Source organism: Ciconia boyciana, chromosome 7 (assembly GCF_034638445.1).
Source record: "Ciconia boyciana chromosome 7, ASM3463844v1, whole genome shotgun sequence".
NCBI classification, from domain to species: domain Eukaryota; kingdom Metazoa; phylum Chordata; class Aves; order Ciconiiformes; family Ciconiidae; genus Ciconia; species Ciconia boyciana.
In genome coordinates this window covers 59,495,967-59,513,384 of record NC_132940.1, presented here as the reverse complement: position 1 = coordinate 59,513,384, position 17,418 = coordinate 59,495,967, and the positions used below count along the sequence as shown (strand labels likewise).

At 39.0% G+C, this 17,418-nt stretch overlaps 1 protein-coding gene across 8 annotated transcripts in view; it reads right to left on the bottom strand.

The window, feature by feature from the left end:
* TBL1XR1 (TBL1X/Y related 1) overlaps positions 1-17,418 on the bottom strand; it is a 119,051-nt gene that overhangs the window by 67,524 nt on the left and 34,109 nt on the right. The window lies entirely within an intron of this gene.

The following is a 17,418-nucleotide window of genomic DNA, read 5'->3' as shown; positions in this document are numbered from 1 at the left end:
ACTAAATAACTCCATTGATGAACACAGGTGTGCCCATGCACCCAGATAGTTACCAACTCCTGCAGTGACCCCACTAATTAAAACTAAAAAAAAAACCAAACAACTCATACTAGTTGCTGGCAACATTTGACAATATGTACATAATAGAAATTATCCTAGTGCAATATTCAAGAGAAATCTTGCCCATCTTCAAGAACCAAACAAAAGCATAATCCAAAAAAATCCATGCTCTCCTACATTTTAGTAATTTTCTTTACATATCAATAATAATTTCATGCATCTAACAATAAAACAGTTAAGTATAAGCAAACACGTTTTGATGTCCAAATATGTGTTAACTCTATCCACTGTAACATCCATTTTTATTCATTAATGACAAACTTTTTATTCACACTAATATTTCTGAGTGGTTGCTCACCACACAAATACTTGCCAGACTAGTCTTCTTGTTGGGAAATAATCTAATCACCCACTCAAAGAGCAGGAAGGGGGACAGATGGACATGGGTGACTAATAAAGTATTACCCGACTATTTTTAGATTAAACTATTTACGAAGCATCTGTAAACTCTGTTCAAAAACTTTTACTATGAGTAAAGAACAACTACAGTTCTCGGGGCTCATGATTAACACAAAGTTCTCGCAATTTTCAAGCTCAGCCAGTAGGAAATGGCTTATTAGAAAGCCATTTTTGGACCTGACCAAAAGAAGAGCTGCAGCAGTCGAGTTTATTTTATTCTTAGAGATCCCACCGGACTACCAAGGCAGACAGAAATGTAACCTTTACAGTGTGTAACCTTCACAGTGCGTAACCTTCACAGTGCAAGCAAGAGGCACTGCAGAGGATGCTAAAGAATGCAAGAATGCTGGGAATTGAAAGAATTTGCAAACATGCTCTTGTTCCCTTGCTTAGCTGTACTGGTGCTGCAGAAATTATGTAAATAGGCTGAGGAAAACTCCACTCCTCAAGTGGCACGGTTTCCTATGCAGAGCTATTCAGTAAGTTTGTTTTTTCCACAACCAGAGTTGCAGACCAGCAGAGAAGAGAAAGCTTTATCACCTCGCTCAGCAGACCCCATAAACAAACATTACTTGCTTATAACGAGAGTCTTCCTTAAAAACAGAACAACGCACCAACCAACCAATATTTGCACTCTTCTTTTGGAAACAGACTAAATCATTGTAGCAGCTGTGTGCAGAGAAAGCAGAGTAGGGCTCTGCTGCCCTGAGTGTGACGCTTGGTTTGGGTTATTTTATTTGGGAAGGAACATGGCAAACATAAATAAAAGGATGATTGCACAAACATAAACCATTTTCTTCAATGAAAAAAGGCTTTCTTTAGTATACACTGCCCAAACCGTCTCCTTCCAACACTCCTTTGCCCTTGTGCAATCTTCTGAGTGCTCTACTTATCGTCGAAGCCAGAGAGGGAAACCTTTCCATCTGATCCGTGGAAGAGGCTTCTTGTCCTTTACTTTATATCTAAACAGGGCAGTGACACGGAAAGAAGCTGGAAGCAAAGACTCAAGAGAGCAGAGAATGAGAAAAGAAAGGGTTCACTGACTCCGCTTCATTCCTCACTCATGTTAATTGGTTGTAGGCTCCAGTTTTAAGTAAGAGCGCTTGAAATGACACGTAAACATTTAGAAAACGCTGCGATGTCCTTCAGAATCAAGTACTGAGTATAAATGCCTTATCAGCAACTTCTTTCTTTCCAAATTTATCCTATTGGATTTTGCCATTTTGGCACGTACCTTGAAACAATGCAGGTGACGGCTATAATTTATTGATTTTAGAATATTTTCTCGCCTTTATATACTGACTTGTTACAGTGATTTAAACAGGTGTCCAGGTGTAGTAACAGCTACACTATGTGACACTTAAGAATAAGCCACCAGCTGCCCTTGAAGTTGATAAAGCACACCTGGGGAATGCACAGTAGCTTGTGAGTTTGGATCCTTCATCTTGGAGGGGCTGGAGGGTTGCCCACTGACTGACGACTAATGCCTTCAGCATCGACCGGATACTGCTCCACTCGACTTAGAAAAAGAAGTAAGATTTTGCTGCATGCGTACAGACCTGCTCCCAGCCAGTGCTCACCAGCTTTGCCCATGCTGGGTTTTTCTGCACGAGAATGACACAGCTGATGCCTGTGTCCCCTCATGACACTGCGCCCAAACACTCGGTACAATGACAAACATCATCTCCTCGGAAAGAGCATCCCGCTACAGTGCGTAGAGCGGCAGCAACACCTGAAGCCCTAAACTCTTGAGACCTACTTGCATGCAGTGGTGGCAAAAAGGTCCAGTTCCCATTTTCAGGGCCAAAACTAACGCACTGAACCAGCTACCAAAAAAGCAAATACCAATCCATGCTGCTAGCACAGACTGGGCTGCTGTTACCAACTGAGTAATAATCGTGTAGTACAAAGATGAAACCACAGATAAAATCAACCATGGCACTGCACGGTGACAAATCTGGTTATAAACACATAGAGCAGATGTACACTAACATTATTCCTTACCTGTTTCCAAACATAATCAGTTCAAAACAAGGATTTCTCTAGAAGCTATTTACAAAAATGTTTAAACATTTTTTTCCAGAAACGCTATCATTTATGCTATTTTCTCCTACCCATCCATTACACAAGGAATTACACTGGGTTCATGCTATGGCTAAAATAATGTTTTCTGCGTGAGCTTTGAATCACTTCTGTTCCTCATGTGAACTTGTGCGCTCATGTTTTTCTTCTAATCCTCTTAGGATCACACTGTTTATACTACTCTCTGAGATTTTGGTGCTATTTGAGCTTTAACAACAAATTTAGTCATTAGATGTTGTGCTTTGTGAATTTCAAAAGCCTTCTAAGGACACAGTATCTTTTCTTCTAAATTCTCCTCGAGTCCTGCTTTTATCTGGATTCAGTATCTGGAAAGAGTGTCCCAATCAAAACAGAATTAAAAATAACTAAATCCTGGATATTCCCTCAGTAACTAGGCTGCAAAGAGCATCAGACAATAGTCTTAAAAGCCTAAATTGAAAACTAATCACTCCATTGAATCCTTGCTTTCATTTGGTTAATAGGCATACACAAAACTAGCGGTGATTCTACCACTGCCATGCTTGGAACATAAACAGAGAAAATCAAAGTTATTTCTTTTAATCACAGTTCCACAGCGATGTATGGCAATTTTTTTAAACAATTCAGCACTTCCACAATAACATCTGCTTTTCAGATCTAACAGAGAAGCTGAACTGAGATAAATACCAACTCAAAAAATGCAAGAGAAACAAATACGTATGAGTGGGGGAAAAAAAAAAATTAGGACCACACACAAGACAGCATTAAAAACTGTCATTACCTGCAACTAGTTGGTAGTGATAGGGTTCCTAGTGACAAAATAACACACACAAACCGCACCAACACTCCACTCGAGAAGCACAGCAGCAGCACAGCACTGGAGTATGCTCAGATGGAGGGGGGGATCACCGAGGTGCTTTACAAGCAAGCTCAACAGGGAACACTCAAAGTATCCAAGACCTTCCCAGAGACATATCCACCTATATTGCTAAACTCTATCTGAAATGGCTTTTCTCTGTCAATTGAGAAATCTTTATTTCCTGATCTTTGTTCTATCTTTAGGCCTTTATTACATCAGAAATACAGAAAAACCTGATGCAAGCTAACTTTCTGGATGTTTCAAAGAAGAAATGCTTAACATATATATTCATATCACATAAAAGTTGCACAACTTTCCACACTTCAGAAATACTCTTTCATATACCAAGTACCTGTATGCCTATGGACGTATGTGAACCAACTATTGAAACAAAACAGGGTATCTGAGGGCATAAAGAACTGGGTAAGCAGACAACACTATTTGGGGAAAAGATCGTCCGGATATAGGAACCACTCTTCAAAAGTGCACAGAGACAGGATTCACTGTGCAATGAGAAACATTGGAAAAGTCAGACCACAGCAAAAGAATATTGTAGCAGCTACTTACAAGTTTAAACACCAGTTTCTATAAAGGCCAAAAATGGAGGAAAATCACAGAAGATAGCTTATAGCCCACTGAAAGGAAAGGAAGCTAAATTGCTGGAGATGAAACCTTCTTAGCCAGCTCTATTAAAACCCCATAAGGCACAAGAGTAATCTTGTCAATACCGATCAGCTGGTACCACTGGGGAAGGAGGGAGGGCGAGTGCTGCAGCACGATTTCACTTGCAAGGCATTTAAATGAAATTCATTAGTAAGTAACCCAATTCACATAAACTGAAAGTTAAAAGATCCTAACAAATGAAGTTAAATCCAGTCTAGACTGGGAAAGAATATAAATAGTTATTACTCAAAGCGCTGAGTGTTACGTGAAGGGACTATGGCCTGTAGAGTAGTCACAAAATCCCACCTTCACAGACTGCTACATCTAGGATGGGGGTCCACCTATGCAAATTCAAGGCAGTTTCTATTTTGTGTTGCTTGTTTGTTTTCTGAAAATAGTGGATATGATGACAGTGACATATTGATAATAATAGTAGCATATTGATAAATAATTTTGTGTGGTTTTATTCTAGAACTGAGTTTTAAATTTATCACTGCAAGATTAATCAGAGAAAAGACTGAGAATAACAGCCTGTCCAACTGGGTGCTCTCAGCAGTCTCACTTCAAATTGGAAAGAGGAAAAAAAAGAACTTCCTTGTGTAAAAAAAATAAATCTGATGCGTAGCATTTAGGGGCCACTCTGTTATTCTCAGTAAGTTTATTACGGATTTCAAATACATACCTAAAAACTGAACCAAGACACAAACAAAATATATCACAATAAAAAAAAATCAGAATTTTTTTTTCCATTCCCTTTCCTCAAGGTAGGAAGAGCCATATTTCCTGTGACACTAACTCAGCCTGCTCCAGCTTGCCAAATCGACTCAGCCGCGCTGCTCAGTGACAACCCTTCCCTTCACCACGCAGAGCCCGTTAACTCAGACCTTCACACTCAGACCTTAACTCAGAGCCTTCACAGCTGAAGGGAGGCAGGCACCTGCTTTTGTCAACATGGCAATGTGTTTGTAGGGAACTGATAGTTGCAAGGTTACCAGGACTTCTAAATCAGTCTCCAGTTTGGGGATATGGAACAAAGCTCAAACTGCTTCCCTGGGAAAAACACCTTCTTCCCTTTCCCTGCTTCTGTTAACGGTGCCTGCCTCGTCTCTGTTTTTAGATATTTGGGACAAGATATTCCTCTGCTTTGGGATTAATGGTGGCCTTGCAGAAGAACCAATCTAGATTATGGCAAACATCAGAAATCGTTACAGTGGGGCCACAGCACAACTGTACATGTTTCTTAAAGAGCTTAATTTATTGAATTCATTAAAATTCCGTCTCAAATGTGCCATGCTTTGGGAGGTGGGATACATGTTTTAAGTAGACATCACATTTGGAACTGGGCTTAAAATGTTTAAATAAGGAAATCTCAAAAAATAAGAAGAGGACATGACAATATTGTGTTATTTTCAACCCTAATGAATGTAACCACCATTCAAGCCCTGTCTGTGTTTCCCTCAATATTGGTACCACCATCACCCTCACTTTTTTGGGCAACCAGAAGTCAAATGGGGCGTTCTTTCAGAGTAAAAGCTCAATCTACATTTTTGTCGAGCCAAGCTAATGAGCTGCAGAGGACATTCAGACGATGCAGCGGGACTTGGGTTCTGCTGCAAGACACGGCGTTTGCAGACAGTTTGACGTCAACAGGCTCAAGAAGTCCCGCTGTGGCCACTGACCCTGAACATCGTGTACACCCGGTGTTGTTGAAATTGTGGCTCTCTTCTTATCTGAGAACACATTAGGAAGGCTGGTTGCCTTCTGTCTGCCTTCTGCAGGAGCGCCTTGCAGGATATTTGCCCTCGCAGCAAAGTATCGGGTTCAAAAACAGATGTATACCAAAATGTTCTAAAAATCCACCTTACTTGTGATATATTGGGCATGTAAAAGTAATAGCACAGTCGGAAGAATTGGGATCCAAGAATTATTTTAATATAGCCCTTAAAATTATGAGTTACTTTTAATACTCAAAAGCACTTAAAAATCCATAGGTATGAAAACATTTTTCTGAAAACTTGAAGTCATACCAGAGGTCAAAAGTAGAGCTTGTGGTGGAGCTTGGGCTCATATACTCCAGATGTTCCTGGGATGCAGTTCCCCTAAAATAAGGTGTTTATAATGCTTTCCAGATTCTTCCTAAAATTATTATTACTATTATTTTGTGCAAAGCCAGAGAAAAACGTAAGCCTCTCACGCTGCCAAAAAAGGTAACACTGACTGCCCTGAAATAATCCATTAAACGTATCAAGGAACAATTAAATATTTTTTTCCAAAAATACTGCTCATCAAAAGCTGTTGCACTTCTGCTTACAGTCTACTCTCATTTCCCCAGGAATTTTTGAAAACTGAGTGACATTTGGTACATAATGTACTCGTGCAGTACCACCTCCTTTCTATAAAAATTCTGTGTCTTGGTCATATTTTCACACAAATAATCTACAGATTAAACTCTTTCTATACAGGTAAACCCTGTGATTAAGCAGCAGTTCAAGTCGCCAAGACCAAGCAACACAGAAGGAATTCTTCCCTTTTTCAAATCTCCACACCCTACCACCAGTAGGCAATATCTATCATCTCCCCTACAAACCCTCCTGCCTCTGCCCTTCCCACGCTCCCATCATTTCACTAACGGGGTAATTTTGCGGCATTATATGAGGACTCTGACTCACAAGGAGTTAAAACCTACCCAGAGAGGGCTGTCCTCCCTCGTTCATGCACTGGTTCTCCAGCCATCCCTGCTAAAAGGACAACTTATTCTAATACAGCGGCTACTGAACTGTGACAAATTGCAGACTAGCGTACAGGAAAAAAGACTGTGCCTCTCATTACCATGGCAAACTTTCCTGCTTCATGAGCAGGTAAGCCATCCCTGCAGCGGGAGCTAAAAACTTTGAGGGCAGAGGGACAGCACACTCGTTCCCAAATAAGCTGCCTCTTGTCTGTAAGAATTCAGAGGGTGTAGCTCACCTGAAGGCTTTGGTTTAGTTTTATTCTCAAGTCACATCCTAGCCAATACCTACCTGCTATTGCCCAGGGAGACCTTGGTACCCCCCATCTACCCACTCGCAGTTGGGTGCTCTCGCCACCTCCTTTCCCTTAAAAAATGGAAACTAATAGTTTTCTACCACTCAGCTCCTGAAGCATCTCACTGCAGGGTCAGAAGAGCACAGAAGTGGCTCAAGAGACGAAGAGGGAACACAGCCCTGAAAGAGAAGAAATGCGGGAACAGCACTGCCCTATAGCTCTGTCGTCAAAATACACCTCTGTTTCTAAGGGATGCCTGGTGCCTTGGACAACGATGGGGATCCCAGCACAAAAATCTCACAGCAAAGACAGAATGATGTACTAGGTAATGTGAGTCATACCAGAAATAACACAGATGCTAACCATATAAAATATATATATATTATTCTGTTGTATTCTCAAACCATTTAGATACCAGAGCTGAGAAACTACATTTGCCTGCCAGACTGATTGAACAGGGAAATAGTTGCATCAATACTAGACTTATACATGGAGAAAGAGACACCAAAACCTGTTCCAAAGAATAAGCAGCCTACAGTACAGATAAACATAGCAAAATATTTACTTTAGCAGTATGGTCAAGGAGAATAGCATTTATTAAATAAATGGATTAAAGTCATTAATCAACAGCAGCATTAGACTAATCTAATCATGCCACTTGTTCTTCACCTTTGGGGTTTTTTTGTTTTGTTTTGGGGTTTTTTGTTGTTTGTTTTTTTTTAACAACAGGACCTAAGCATGATCAAGGAAAACAAATATATTTGATTCATCAATGACAGCATATTCAAAGGATTTGATGAGCATCAGAAGCCACAGTAAAGAGGTCTCACAAAGACTGCCACTAGGCTATGATTAATTGATAGCAACCTAACAGTGCCCTTATTCAAGTCTGTAGTAGAAAGTAGTAGAGTGGGGCTTATCTACATGTATACAGTTAAACTATTAAACTATGTACCTCCCGCCTTAGGTGGTCTATTCTGAAATTAAAAAAAGCTTTTCCTAAAAATGCTGTTCATTATGTTAATTAACATTTCAATTATGTTGGGCTTTCCTACTGTAGGAAAATGTTTTTCCTTATTGCAAATGGGTGCAAAAAAACCTAAGCAAACTTAACTTGTTGCCAAAATGAGTGAAGTCAGTATTTTTGTTTCATTTGAAATATTTTCTGTTTAATTTCCTGCGGTCATTGCAGCTGTATAGCTCAATTTATAGCCCCTTTGAACTAATCTATTACATGTACAGAGCAACACATAGCAGGTGTTTATCCTACAAACAAGTGGAAGTATCATTAAATAACCTATTATGCCGCTTTGCAAACAGTTAAAAAAGTGAAAAAAAACTTGCTAATGTTAGTTCCCCAGCACCTTGTATTTTCCTTTATACAAGATAAAAGATTTTATCCAAACAAAATTGCAAGAGACCTGAAGAGTGGCCATGCCGGATCAGGCCAAAAGCCTCCTCAGCCCATTACCCTCTCTCCAGCAGTGACCCAAAGGCAGATGCCCAAAGGGAGAGTGAAAACAGCACCAACATGATCTAGTCCCCTAAATAATCTCCTAGCCTCCAGCTATTTTCAACTCAGATGACTTTTCAGAGCACAATTTGTTTGGTTTCTATGTATTTAGTAACCTCAAAGGAATTATCTTCCATTAACATTTTCAGTCCCATAAACATTAGCATCTACCTCTTCTGGTAAGCAGTTTTACAGGTCTGCTCCCTGCTCAGAAAAAGAATAGCTTGTGTCTTTCTTTACAATTTTATATACCTGCCTCTTATTAGCTTAACTTGACAGTCCTGTAAGAGAAAAGGAACCTCTGACCCTTATTCACCCTCTCCATGGCTCTCATGACTCCACAGACCCCAGTATACCCCACTCCCATGTTGTAACTTTTCCTTAACCAGCTGCTGCACGGAACAGCTACCTGGTCTCTAGATTACATTTTGGTATGACAACCGCACACTTTGCATGGGATTAACTGAAGTTTCCCATGGTGTTTCCAACCTTCCTGCCCCTTCTGATCTTTCTAGTGTTACCATCTTGATAGGGTGGTCAGTAATACAGATCCACTTTTATGGACCACTAGTAGACCACCCAAAAAAAAAAAAAAGGGCACTTAACACATTGTTATTGAAGGTGTTAATCTATAAAAGTGTTCATCTATGAATGTGAAACGGGGAATTGAGCATCTAACATGGTAAATGTTAAAATAATGCCATTAAATTTCAAGACTATTTTTGAAAAAGCATCAGCCAATATATGCTCATCAGCATAAGCTCACACCTACAAAAGAACATAGTTTCTTACATACTAGCTTTTAATTCAGGAAGCTATTAACTTCTAAATCTTATCTCCACAGTAATCTGACTAATACTCTTCTCGGTGTCTCACCTTTCCACTCTTATTTTCTCTTCTGTTCTTCAGCAGAGCTCTCTGTAAACAGGGTTAATAGCATCTTGTTTCCTCTGTAATGGGTACGTTGTAATAGTAACTGTAAAGGATGTGTCAATGCTATCAAGAATTACTTGAATTTAAGCTTTCTTAAGCTTTTCTGAAGAACTGACACTAAATTCACCACCTTCAAAAGTATCCCAGAAAAAGTGAGTTTTGTCAAGCATGTTATTTATCATTTTCAAAATTAATACAAAAATGGAACTAGTTACTACCCTCCGCATTAAATGTCTTTTTAGTCTCAGTGAAAGTCTGCCTGATAACTTGGGAAGCTGTTAAATGGACAGGTCTCAGGTACAGGTAAGTAACATATCCGAACAGGAGAAGAGACAGCAATTTAACAGGAGCAAAAGTCAAGGGCAAGGAAAAAGCTAGGTTTTAGATAAATCTACTTAAGATGGTGTAACTGGAAACACATTTTAAATAACCAGGAAAAACTTTCCCAAAACAAAATCATGCAGGTGAAGAATAGTTATGAGAAACAGCCTATGCTATGGGGCTCCTGTTATTTTAAGCAAGAGTAGCAAGGACTCTGGAAGGAGTAATTCTGCCTAAGGAGACATCTAGTGTATAGCGTTTGATCTAACAGGGCTTTTCCCTTTCTTGACTTTTTGATTCTTATCTTGATTGTTTCACACCAGGAATTTGAAATTGGCTGAGCTGCGCATCCTGCAAATCTCTCTATTCAAACTAGAATAGGCTGAAGATAGGATTTCACCATTTGGGAATTTCATTTACAGAATTCTGCCCTCTGCGGTTGCCTGCAGAATTCTCTGCAACTGCTGTCAGGACTTCATGAAAAGGGTGGGGTTGGGGCGCTTTTTTTTTTTTTTTTTTTTTTAAAGTCAACTCACATTTATCTATGTGATCTAGACTGATCAGAGAAAGTAACAAAGACTCAAGTCCTCTACTCTTGGTCTTTGGGGAAAAAAACCTTCTTTAATCTTCCAACTTGCGAAAGATAGAAAATTTATCCACAGCTTCATTTTAAGATATGCTAGATACCTACCATCACTGAAATTACTTGCTCCTTGTTTTTTGCTGCTCTGATACAGATTTACTAAAGCATCCACAGACTAGCCTGGTTTTCATTTTTAAAAAAGACAAAAAGTGATGAATGTCTACAAATGCAAAAAAATTAAAACAAACAAAAAAGCTATGCCCCTGTTTTCAGTTTGAATATACAGATATTTAGTTCTTTTTGTTGATGAAGAACAAATTGGAGGCCTGTACATCTTGCTACTTTCTTTTGTGATCATGCTAACACACACTCGTTAACCAATGAAACAACTGACAAATGCGCGGGTGAGGAATATCAAACAAACACATATGTCAAAAATACTCCACCTAGCAAAAGTATTTCCCCTCAGTGTTAGACATGTCAAATACTGGAGTCTGGTTCATCTCCAAACAGAACACTGTAGATATTTTTTTAGTCACACCTAGTCAAGGGGTTTTCTTCCCTTTTTTTTAAGCATGCTTTTTTGCCATGCTTTTCAAATTCAGTGGCAGGATTTTAAAACGGAACGATATGATGTATTTAGCACTATCTAATAGATACACAGAACCTATATAGCACTATGTAATAAATGCACAGAACTTGACAGCCCAATAATGATGTATCTTCCATCAGCCCACAAGTAATAACAACCTAGGTTTACAAGCTGCTGCACTTCAGAAGAGACTGTTTAACAGATCAGATAAAAACAAGGTTCAATATATATATATTTTGTTGTATGACACTGTACAGCTGCAATCATTTATCAGACTACTACTTGTGCCTTATCATTCTTATCACTGCCTAAGGAACAAGCAAAATCATGGAATTACAAAAATGTCTCAAGCACTAGCACTTCTGACCCATTTAGCACATCGCAATTTTTTTTACACCAACTTTATCCAGAAATAAAACCCACTTGCCATATTCTCAGAGGAATACTGCTACTAGACTGATTTTGACACCTTTTCAGAGAAGCCTCATTTGACCCTCTTGGACTGTACGTGTAGCAGGCTGTGTGTGCATACCACAGACACGCTGACTCTCCCCCTCCCACAAAAATGAGAAGGATACTATTTTGCTAGCAACATTTGTAGACTAAACAAGCTAAGTTTAAGAGCAATTAGCACAATTTGTTCTTTTGTCAAGTTAAGATAATTTCCTTCTGGCATTTTTAACTAATTTGTTAACACAATGATTCAGAGAACATTACTAGTTTTATCTTTTTGTTCCTAATAATATCCTCCTGTAAAGTAGTAAAAATAAATATGAAACTACATTCATTTATTTTAGCCTGCATATGAAGAGTTAATTTTTATTACTTTAGTGTGTAAAGACTTTACTACAAAATTCTTAAGTGATTTGGACTATTGCCAGCCCTCAAAATGACACATGCCACAGCCTCTTACCAAATCTTGAAGATACTGGCTCTATGGACCAGCCACAGACCACTCATGGCCTCAGAAGGCAAAGATGAGTGTGGGTGAGGAAGGCATGCAGCCACAGTGAAGTGCAAATATTTCACGCCAGAGAAGCAACAATGGCGTAAAGTGTTAGCAACACATGTATGAAAGTGATCTACAAAGCCTCCCATCACTGCATAAAATTCCACTGTCCCAGCACACACTATACAGCCATGAACAGTAAGATAAGGAAACAGACATGAATTCTAGCAACATGGCATAACGAAACTCATTATATGCACATATATGATGGGAAATGTAAATAGAGGCTTACTTCTTGGCTTGCAATTGCAACTTAGGGATTCAGTTTTTCGCTTTTGTTAGCACGTAACAAAATTGCCAATAGGGCAATTTGATTTCACATCTAACTCTCCGTGTAAAAATCTCCCATGTGACACATTTTAGAAAGAGAGATGTATTTGCAAAATATTAAAGGCAACATTTGCATTTATTTTGATTAACAAACCAGAAAGATACTACTGAGGATCCAAATAGTCTGCTCATCCTTAGTTACCAGAAGACTTGACCTGGTGAGGTCATTTCAGCAGTCATATCTGAGGCACTCCACCCAAACCCTCCTGTGGGGTTTTTTGGTTTGTTTTTTTTTTTCATTTTAAATTAACCATTTGTCACTGCTAACTATGAATTAACAACGATATGAATAAAGTTTAAAGGAGAGACATTTCCTAAGCCTCCCAACAGATAGCTGCAGCACTGCGCTTGCTATTGCCCCATCAGCTGAATGAAATTACCAAGATTCAGATGGACTTCACTGTGGCTACTCACAGCCTGGACATGTATGGGAGCATTTCCAATGGTTTCTTGCAAAGGAAAGGTATGGGCACTGCCTGAGATAAGCAGCTGAGTTATTCATGGCCAGAGACACCCAAAAAGCCAGAATTGAGGCATGGTGAACTTAAAAATTCTGGCAAAGATACAGAGCGTAGACACTTTAATAATATCAATATAATTATGTTTAGAATTAAGAAAGATTAAAATACAAACCCTACAGATACCAAACAAAAAATTTTAAACTCCACTGCTTATTATTTTAACCAACTAGAACAAAACAAAAATAAATGATGGTGACTAAAGAGAACTGGAGCACAGCAGCTCTGGCTCTGGCACAGGCTGGCTCCCCACAGCTGGGCTGCATTTCCTGCCTGGTACCACTGCCTCACCAGGGAATCATGGCATGAGGGAGTAGAAAAGAAGAAAGAGAGGGAACACCCCAGAAGCATTTCTGTTTGTCCTTTTTAAAGAGTATTTTTTTCATCTTTGTCAAAATTAAAAAAAAAAAAAAAATTAAAAATCTTTTGTTACTCTTTAATTGAAATTCTTCACTGTGTTTTGACAACAACAGAACCCCGCTGCAGCATCTTTGGTATGTGTGCTGACTATTATTCTCTTAAGAAAACAAAGCTTTTGCAGTGATACAGTTTGTCTTGGATCATATAATTTTAAGGTTGAGATTAAAAGACATTGGTTGATATCAACCAGATCTGAGACAAAGAGAGAAATCCAGAAGTCTCACTGACACCCTAAAACAGCTGGCCAAGTCAGACAGCAAGGGTGCATGTGCTGTGATACACACCACATTTCTTGTAAAAGCCCCTTGAGGGAAAGGCTGCATCAAGTCACACAGGAGATCCTTCAAGCATATAGGAAAACCTTCAAAACTTGGGGACACAACCCCAATTTACAGGAGATCACACATCGCTGTTTCCACTTTCCGTAACATAACTTACAGATTGCTAGAGACAAACAGGCAAAAATAATTCAAGATCCTCTCTCTCATGTCTCTGAAAAGTAATGACGGACAGAGTACAACCCAATATCAAACTATTTACAGCTTCAGAAGTTAAAGCTGGTATTTCACACTGACCCAAAACCACACACACAAGGGCAGCCCACTCGGGAAAGATCTCCTTCATGCTCTCCAGAATACCTTACACTGGGACCGCTGACCCCAGGCTAGTTCAAGGCTGCACTGCAGGGCTGGCAGAGCTGAGCCCGGGGCAGCAGGAACAGCACCACCCAGGCCCAGGTGTTTTCTAAAGATATACCACCTGTTAAGATTGAGTTTAAATTTTAATTTCAAATTCAATCTCAAATTTTGGCAACCTCTACCAAAATCCGATTTAAGCCACTATAACAATTTCAGACAAAGGAAATATTCAAGTAATACATTAAGTTTTAAAGAAAGCTAAACCACTGATGGAACTGTTGGAAATCACAGACATAGCGTTCACAAAGAGCATTTATTGAAAGTGTTAAGTGGTAAGCTTTTACAGTGGCATAGAAATTACTTTTAATACCCCAACTAGTTTGTATTCAACGAGCTTCAGTACTTTGAACTGATTTCGTACATTCAAGGATGAGAAGTTTATCTGCCAATTATAAGAGGGCAAACCCCTACTAATTCTGAAACCCCAAAGAACAAAATCAGTTCATTTCACTACTTACAAAATAGTACTTTTTCCTAGTTTTAAATGCAAAAGTTTTCATAAGTAGTCCCTCTTTATCCAGTACACTGCAACAGTAAAAACAAGTGAAGACTTTGTGCATTAGATACTGCTTTCACCTGAATGCGGTTCGACACAGTAAGTAAGAAAGAAACATGCTATTCATCAACTTGCAACTTCATAAGTCATGCAAACTTAAATAATCTGTATAAACGAAGGCTAAGTTACGTGCTTTAACAAAAGCAGAGCAAAGCAGTAAATCTCCCTGATTAGCAAAAGAAATACCAGTTTTACTACAACAACTCAACACTAGTAGCAAACCAAACATTTTAATAGATTGCAGCACAGTTATTTTCTCGACAGTTTGATTTCTCTAAATCCAAAACAAAATTACAATCAATTACTTGAAACAAGGGCTTCTGCATGTTGATTAAATTGTTTTCACTTTGATCCACCCTGGGCCTAGCAGACATTTCTTTTGGTGTTAAGTACTCCAAGGTGTAAATTAAGGCTTGAAAGACGTTAAAGCAACAACTATAATAAGCCCTAAAATTCAAAGAGCAGTCCAATACTTTCAAAAGGAAAAGATTTTAAATAGGGTAGGAAAGGCATGCAGCAATAGGTAGTATCTCTGTTTCTGGATGCAAGTCATTGAAAACAGATCCAAGGAAAACCCTAGCAGGACATACCCACATCCTGAGGTGGCTGGTGCTCCTTCAGAGGTAAAACAGCGAGCACCAAACAAATGATTAAGGAAGTTTAACTACTCTGGCATGTAACAGATTAGGAGCTCTTAGACGTTGGTATTCTGGAAAACTGTAACTTCTACACTGCTGAACAAAAGAATATCAGGAGCCAGAATATCAGGAGCCAGTTTCTAACAGGCACGTAACAGATCAGGAGCTCTTAGACACTGGTATTCTGGAAAACTGCAACTTCTACGCTGCTGAACAAAAGAATATCATTTATATAGTGATAGCACCTATTACAATTATTTGCACTGTGATGGCACTGGGGTCCCAACTGTAAATAAAAGCCCCAGTGTGCTAAGTAAAGATACAATATACCTGTAGTTTAAGGGTAAAGGCAAATTCTGAAGAGAGATGTAACACAAGGAGCACAGAACCGCCCCAGTGAAGTGAACAGGGCAGCAAGAGGGGTAACAGGATGTGATGGACACCCCACACTGCACACAGATGAACTCTCAGAAACTGTGTGTGTGGCAAGGCTGCTTCTGCTTCTCAGGTCAGCGTGAACCTCTCCAAACCACCAGTACTGAGCACTGCTGACAAACGCAGGTGTAAGCTCTTTGATGTAGGGGCGGCCAACCGCTCGGCATCCAATACAGTGGGCAGGTCCAGAGGCTATGCAGAAGGGAAAGGAGAGGGTCCTCACAGAGGGCATCACTGCCCTCCTGCGAGGTGATGGCAAGGCTGCGTGCCAGAAGCCTATGGATTATGCAATGACAGGGCTCCCACTGGGATTTACGTTGAAAAAGAGAGGTTCGTAATATCCTCTATGCATTCATCTTCACACTTGGGAAAAAATCAAATCAGCACTTGAAGAAAAAGAGCTGGTACTGAACCATGTACAGTACCTGCTAACTGCATTCTCAAGTTCTCAGGTGTTGGAATTGCTTCTTCTCCTGCCCTGATAAAGTACTGCTTTCTAAATGAATTTTAACATATATCAGATTGTCAAATATGACAATTTATAAGCCTGATCTATTTTGCAATAGTCAATTTTGCAGCCTTATTTCCCGTGATTGATATTAACACAGCATGGATCACAAAATTAGAAATACAGAGGTCAATATTTAGGCATTACCAATAATTAGAAAAAGCAGTCTTATCTTTGTCAGGTTTTGTTTCATTTTTTTAAGTTTTTATCATTTAATTCTAATCCAGCAAACATTCAATATTTAAATAAATGCAAAATTGTATCCAGACTATAGTAATCTTCAAGTAATTACACTGAGAAAGAACGAGAGAATAAGAGGGCAATTGCCACATAAAGTCGCCTATCTTAATCGTACCTCCAATTATTTTGTATTTATGCATTCAAAACTAATCTTTTTGTACTTCACTTCTATAATTCATATGCAGCAGTGCCACACTTGCTCTCGCTTCTGCAGGCAAGCATTCCCCAAAAGTTCACTTTGGATATCATAAAATCTCAACTCATTGACAATTAACCTGTACGTCTCATCCAGAAGTTTCTTTTCAGTTCCTCTTCTGTATCCTTTCTGGAACATCAGTAAGAAACACAAATGACTAGACCAAGAGGACTGATTTTAACTACAAACAACGTCAGAAGAATAATAAAGTTGTTCCCATGTGTATGGTAGCAAATAAGGAATCAGTAATAATATAAAATACGTACATTGTAAAAAAAAAAAAAAATCTCAGAAACCCCCTTCTGAATTTAGGTTTCACCATCTTACATACTTCAAAAACGTCAAGGACCCTGAAAGATCAATACAACCCATAAGATACTAAGGTGCAGAAATCAATAATTTTTTTTTTTTTTAATATGGCAAATTGTATGGTAGCAAACACTGAGGTAAATCAGATGGATCTTCATACAAGAAACAAAATCAGTTATAAATCAAGCATTTCTAAACCTTCCATAGCTTCAAATAGGGAATGTGGTGAAAAGAATACATGCCAGATAAACTGTTTTCTAGTGGGCGTTCAGGCTTTTCTCATTTCAAGTAAAAACTTTTATTAAAGGAATGTGATCTCTAAGGATTGATCTCTCTGCTTTTTCCCCCCATCTTTTAAATTTTTAAAGAGCTTTCTGAAAATTTGCTTTGCATGGAGTATCACTGGTTGGGGATGCCAAAGAAAGAGGGCAGTACCCTTTGATCAGCAGATACAACCCTTCCGCTAGTTTTGAAAGGATTTTACTTATAGTAA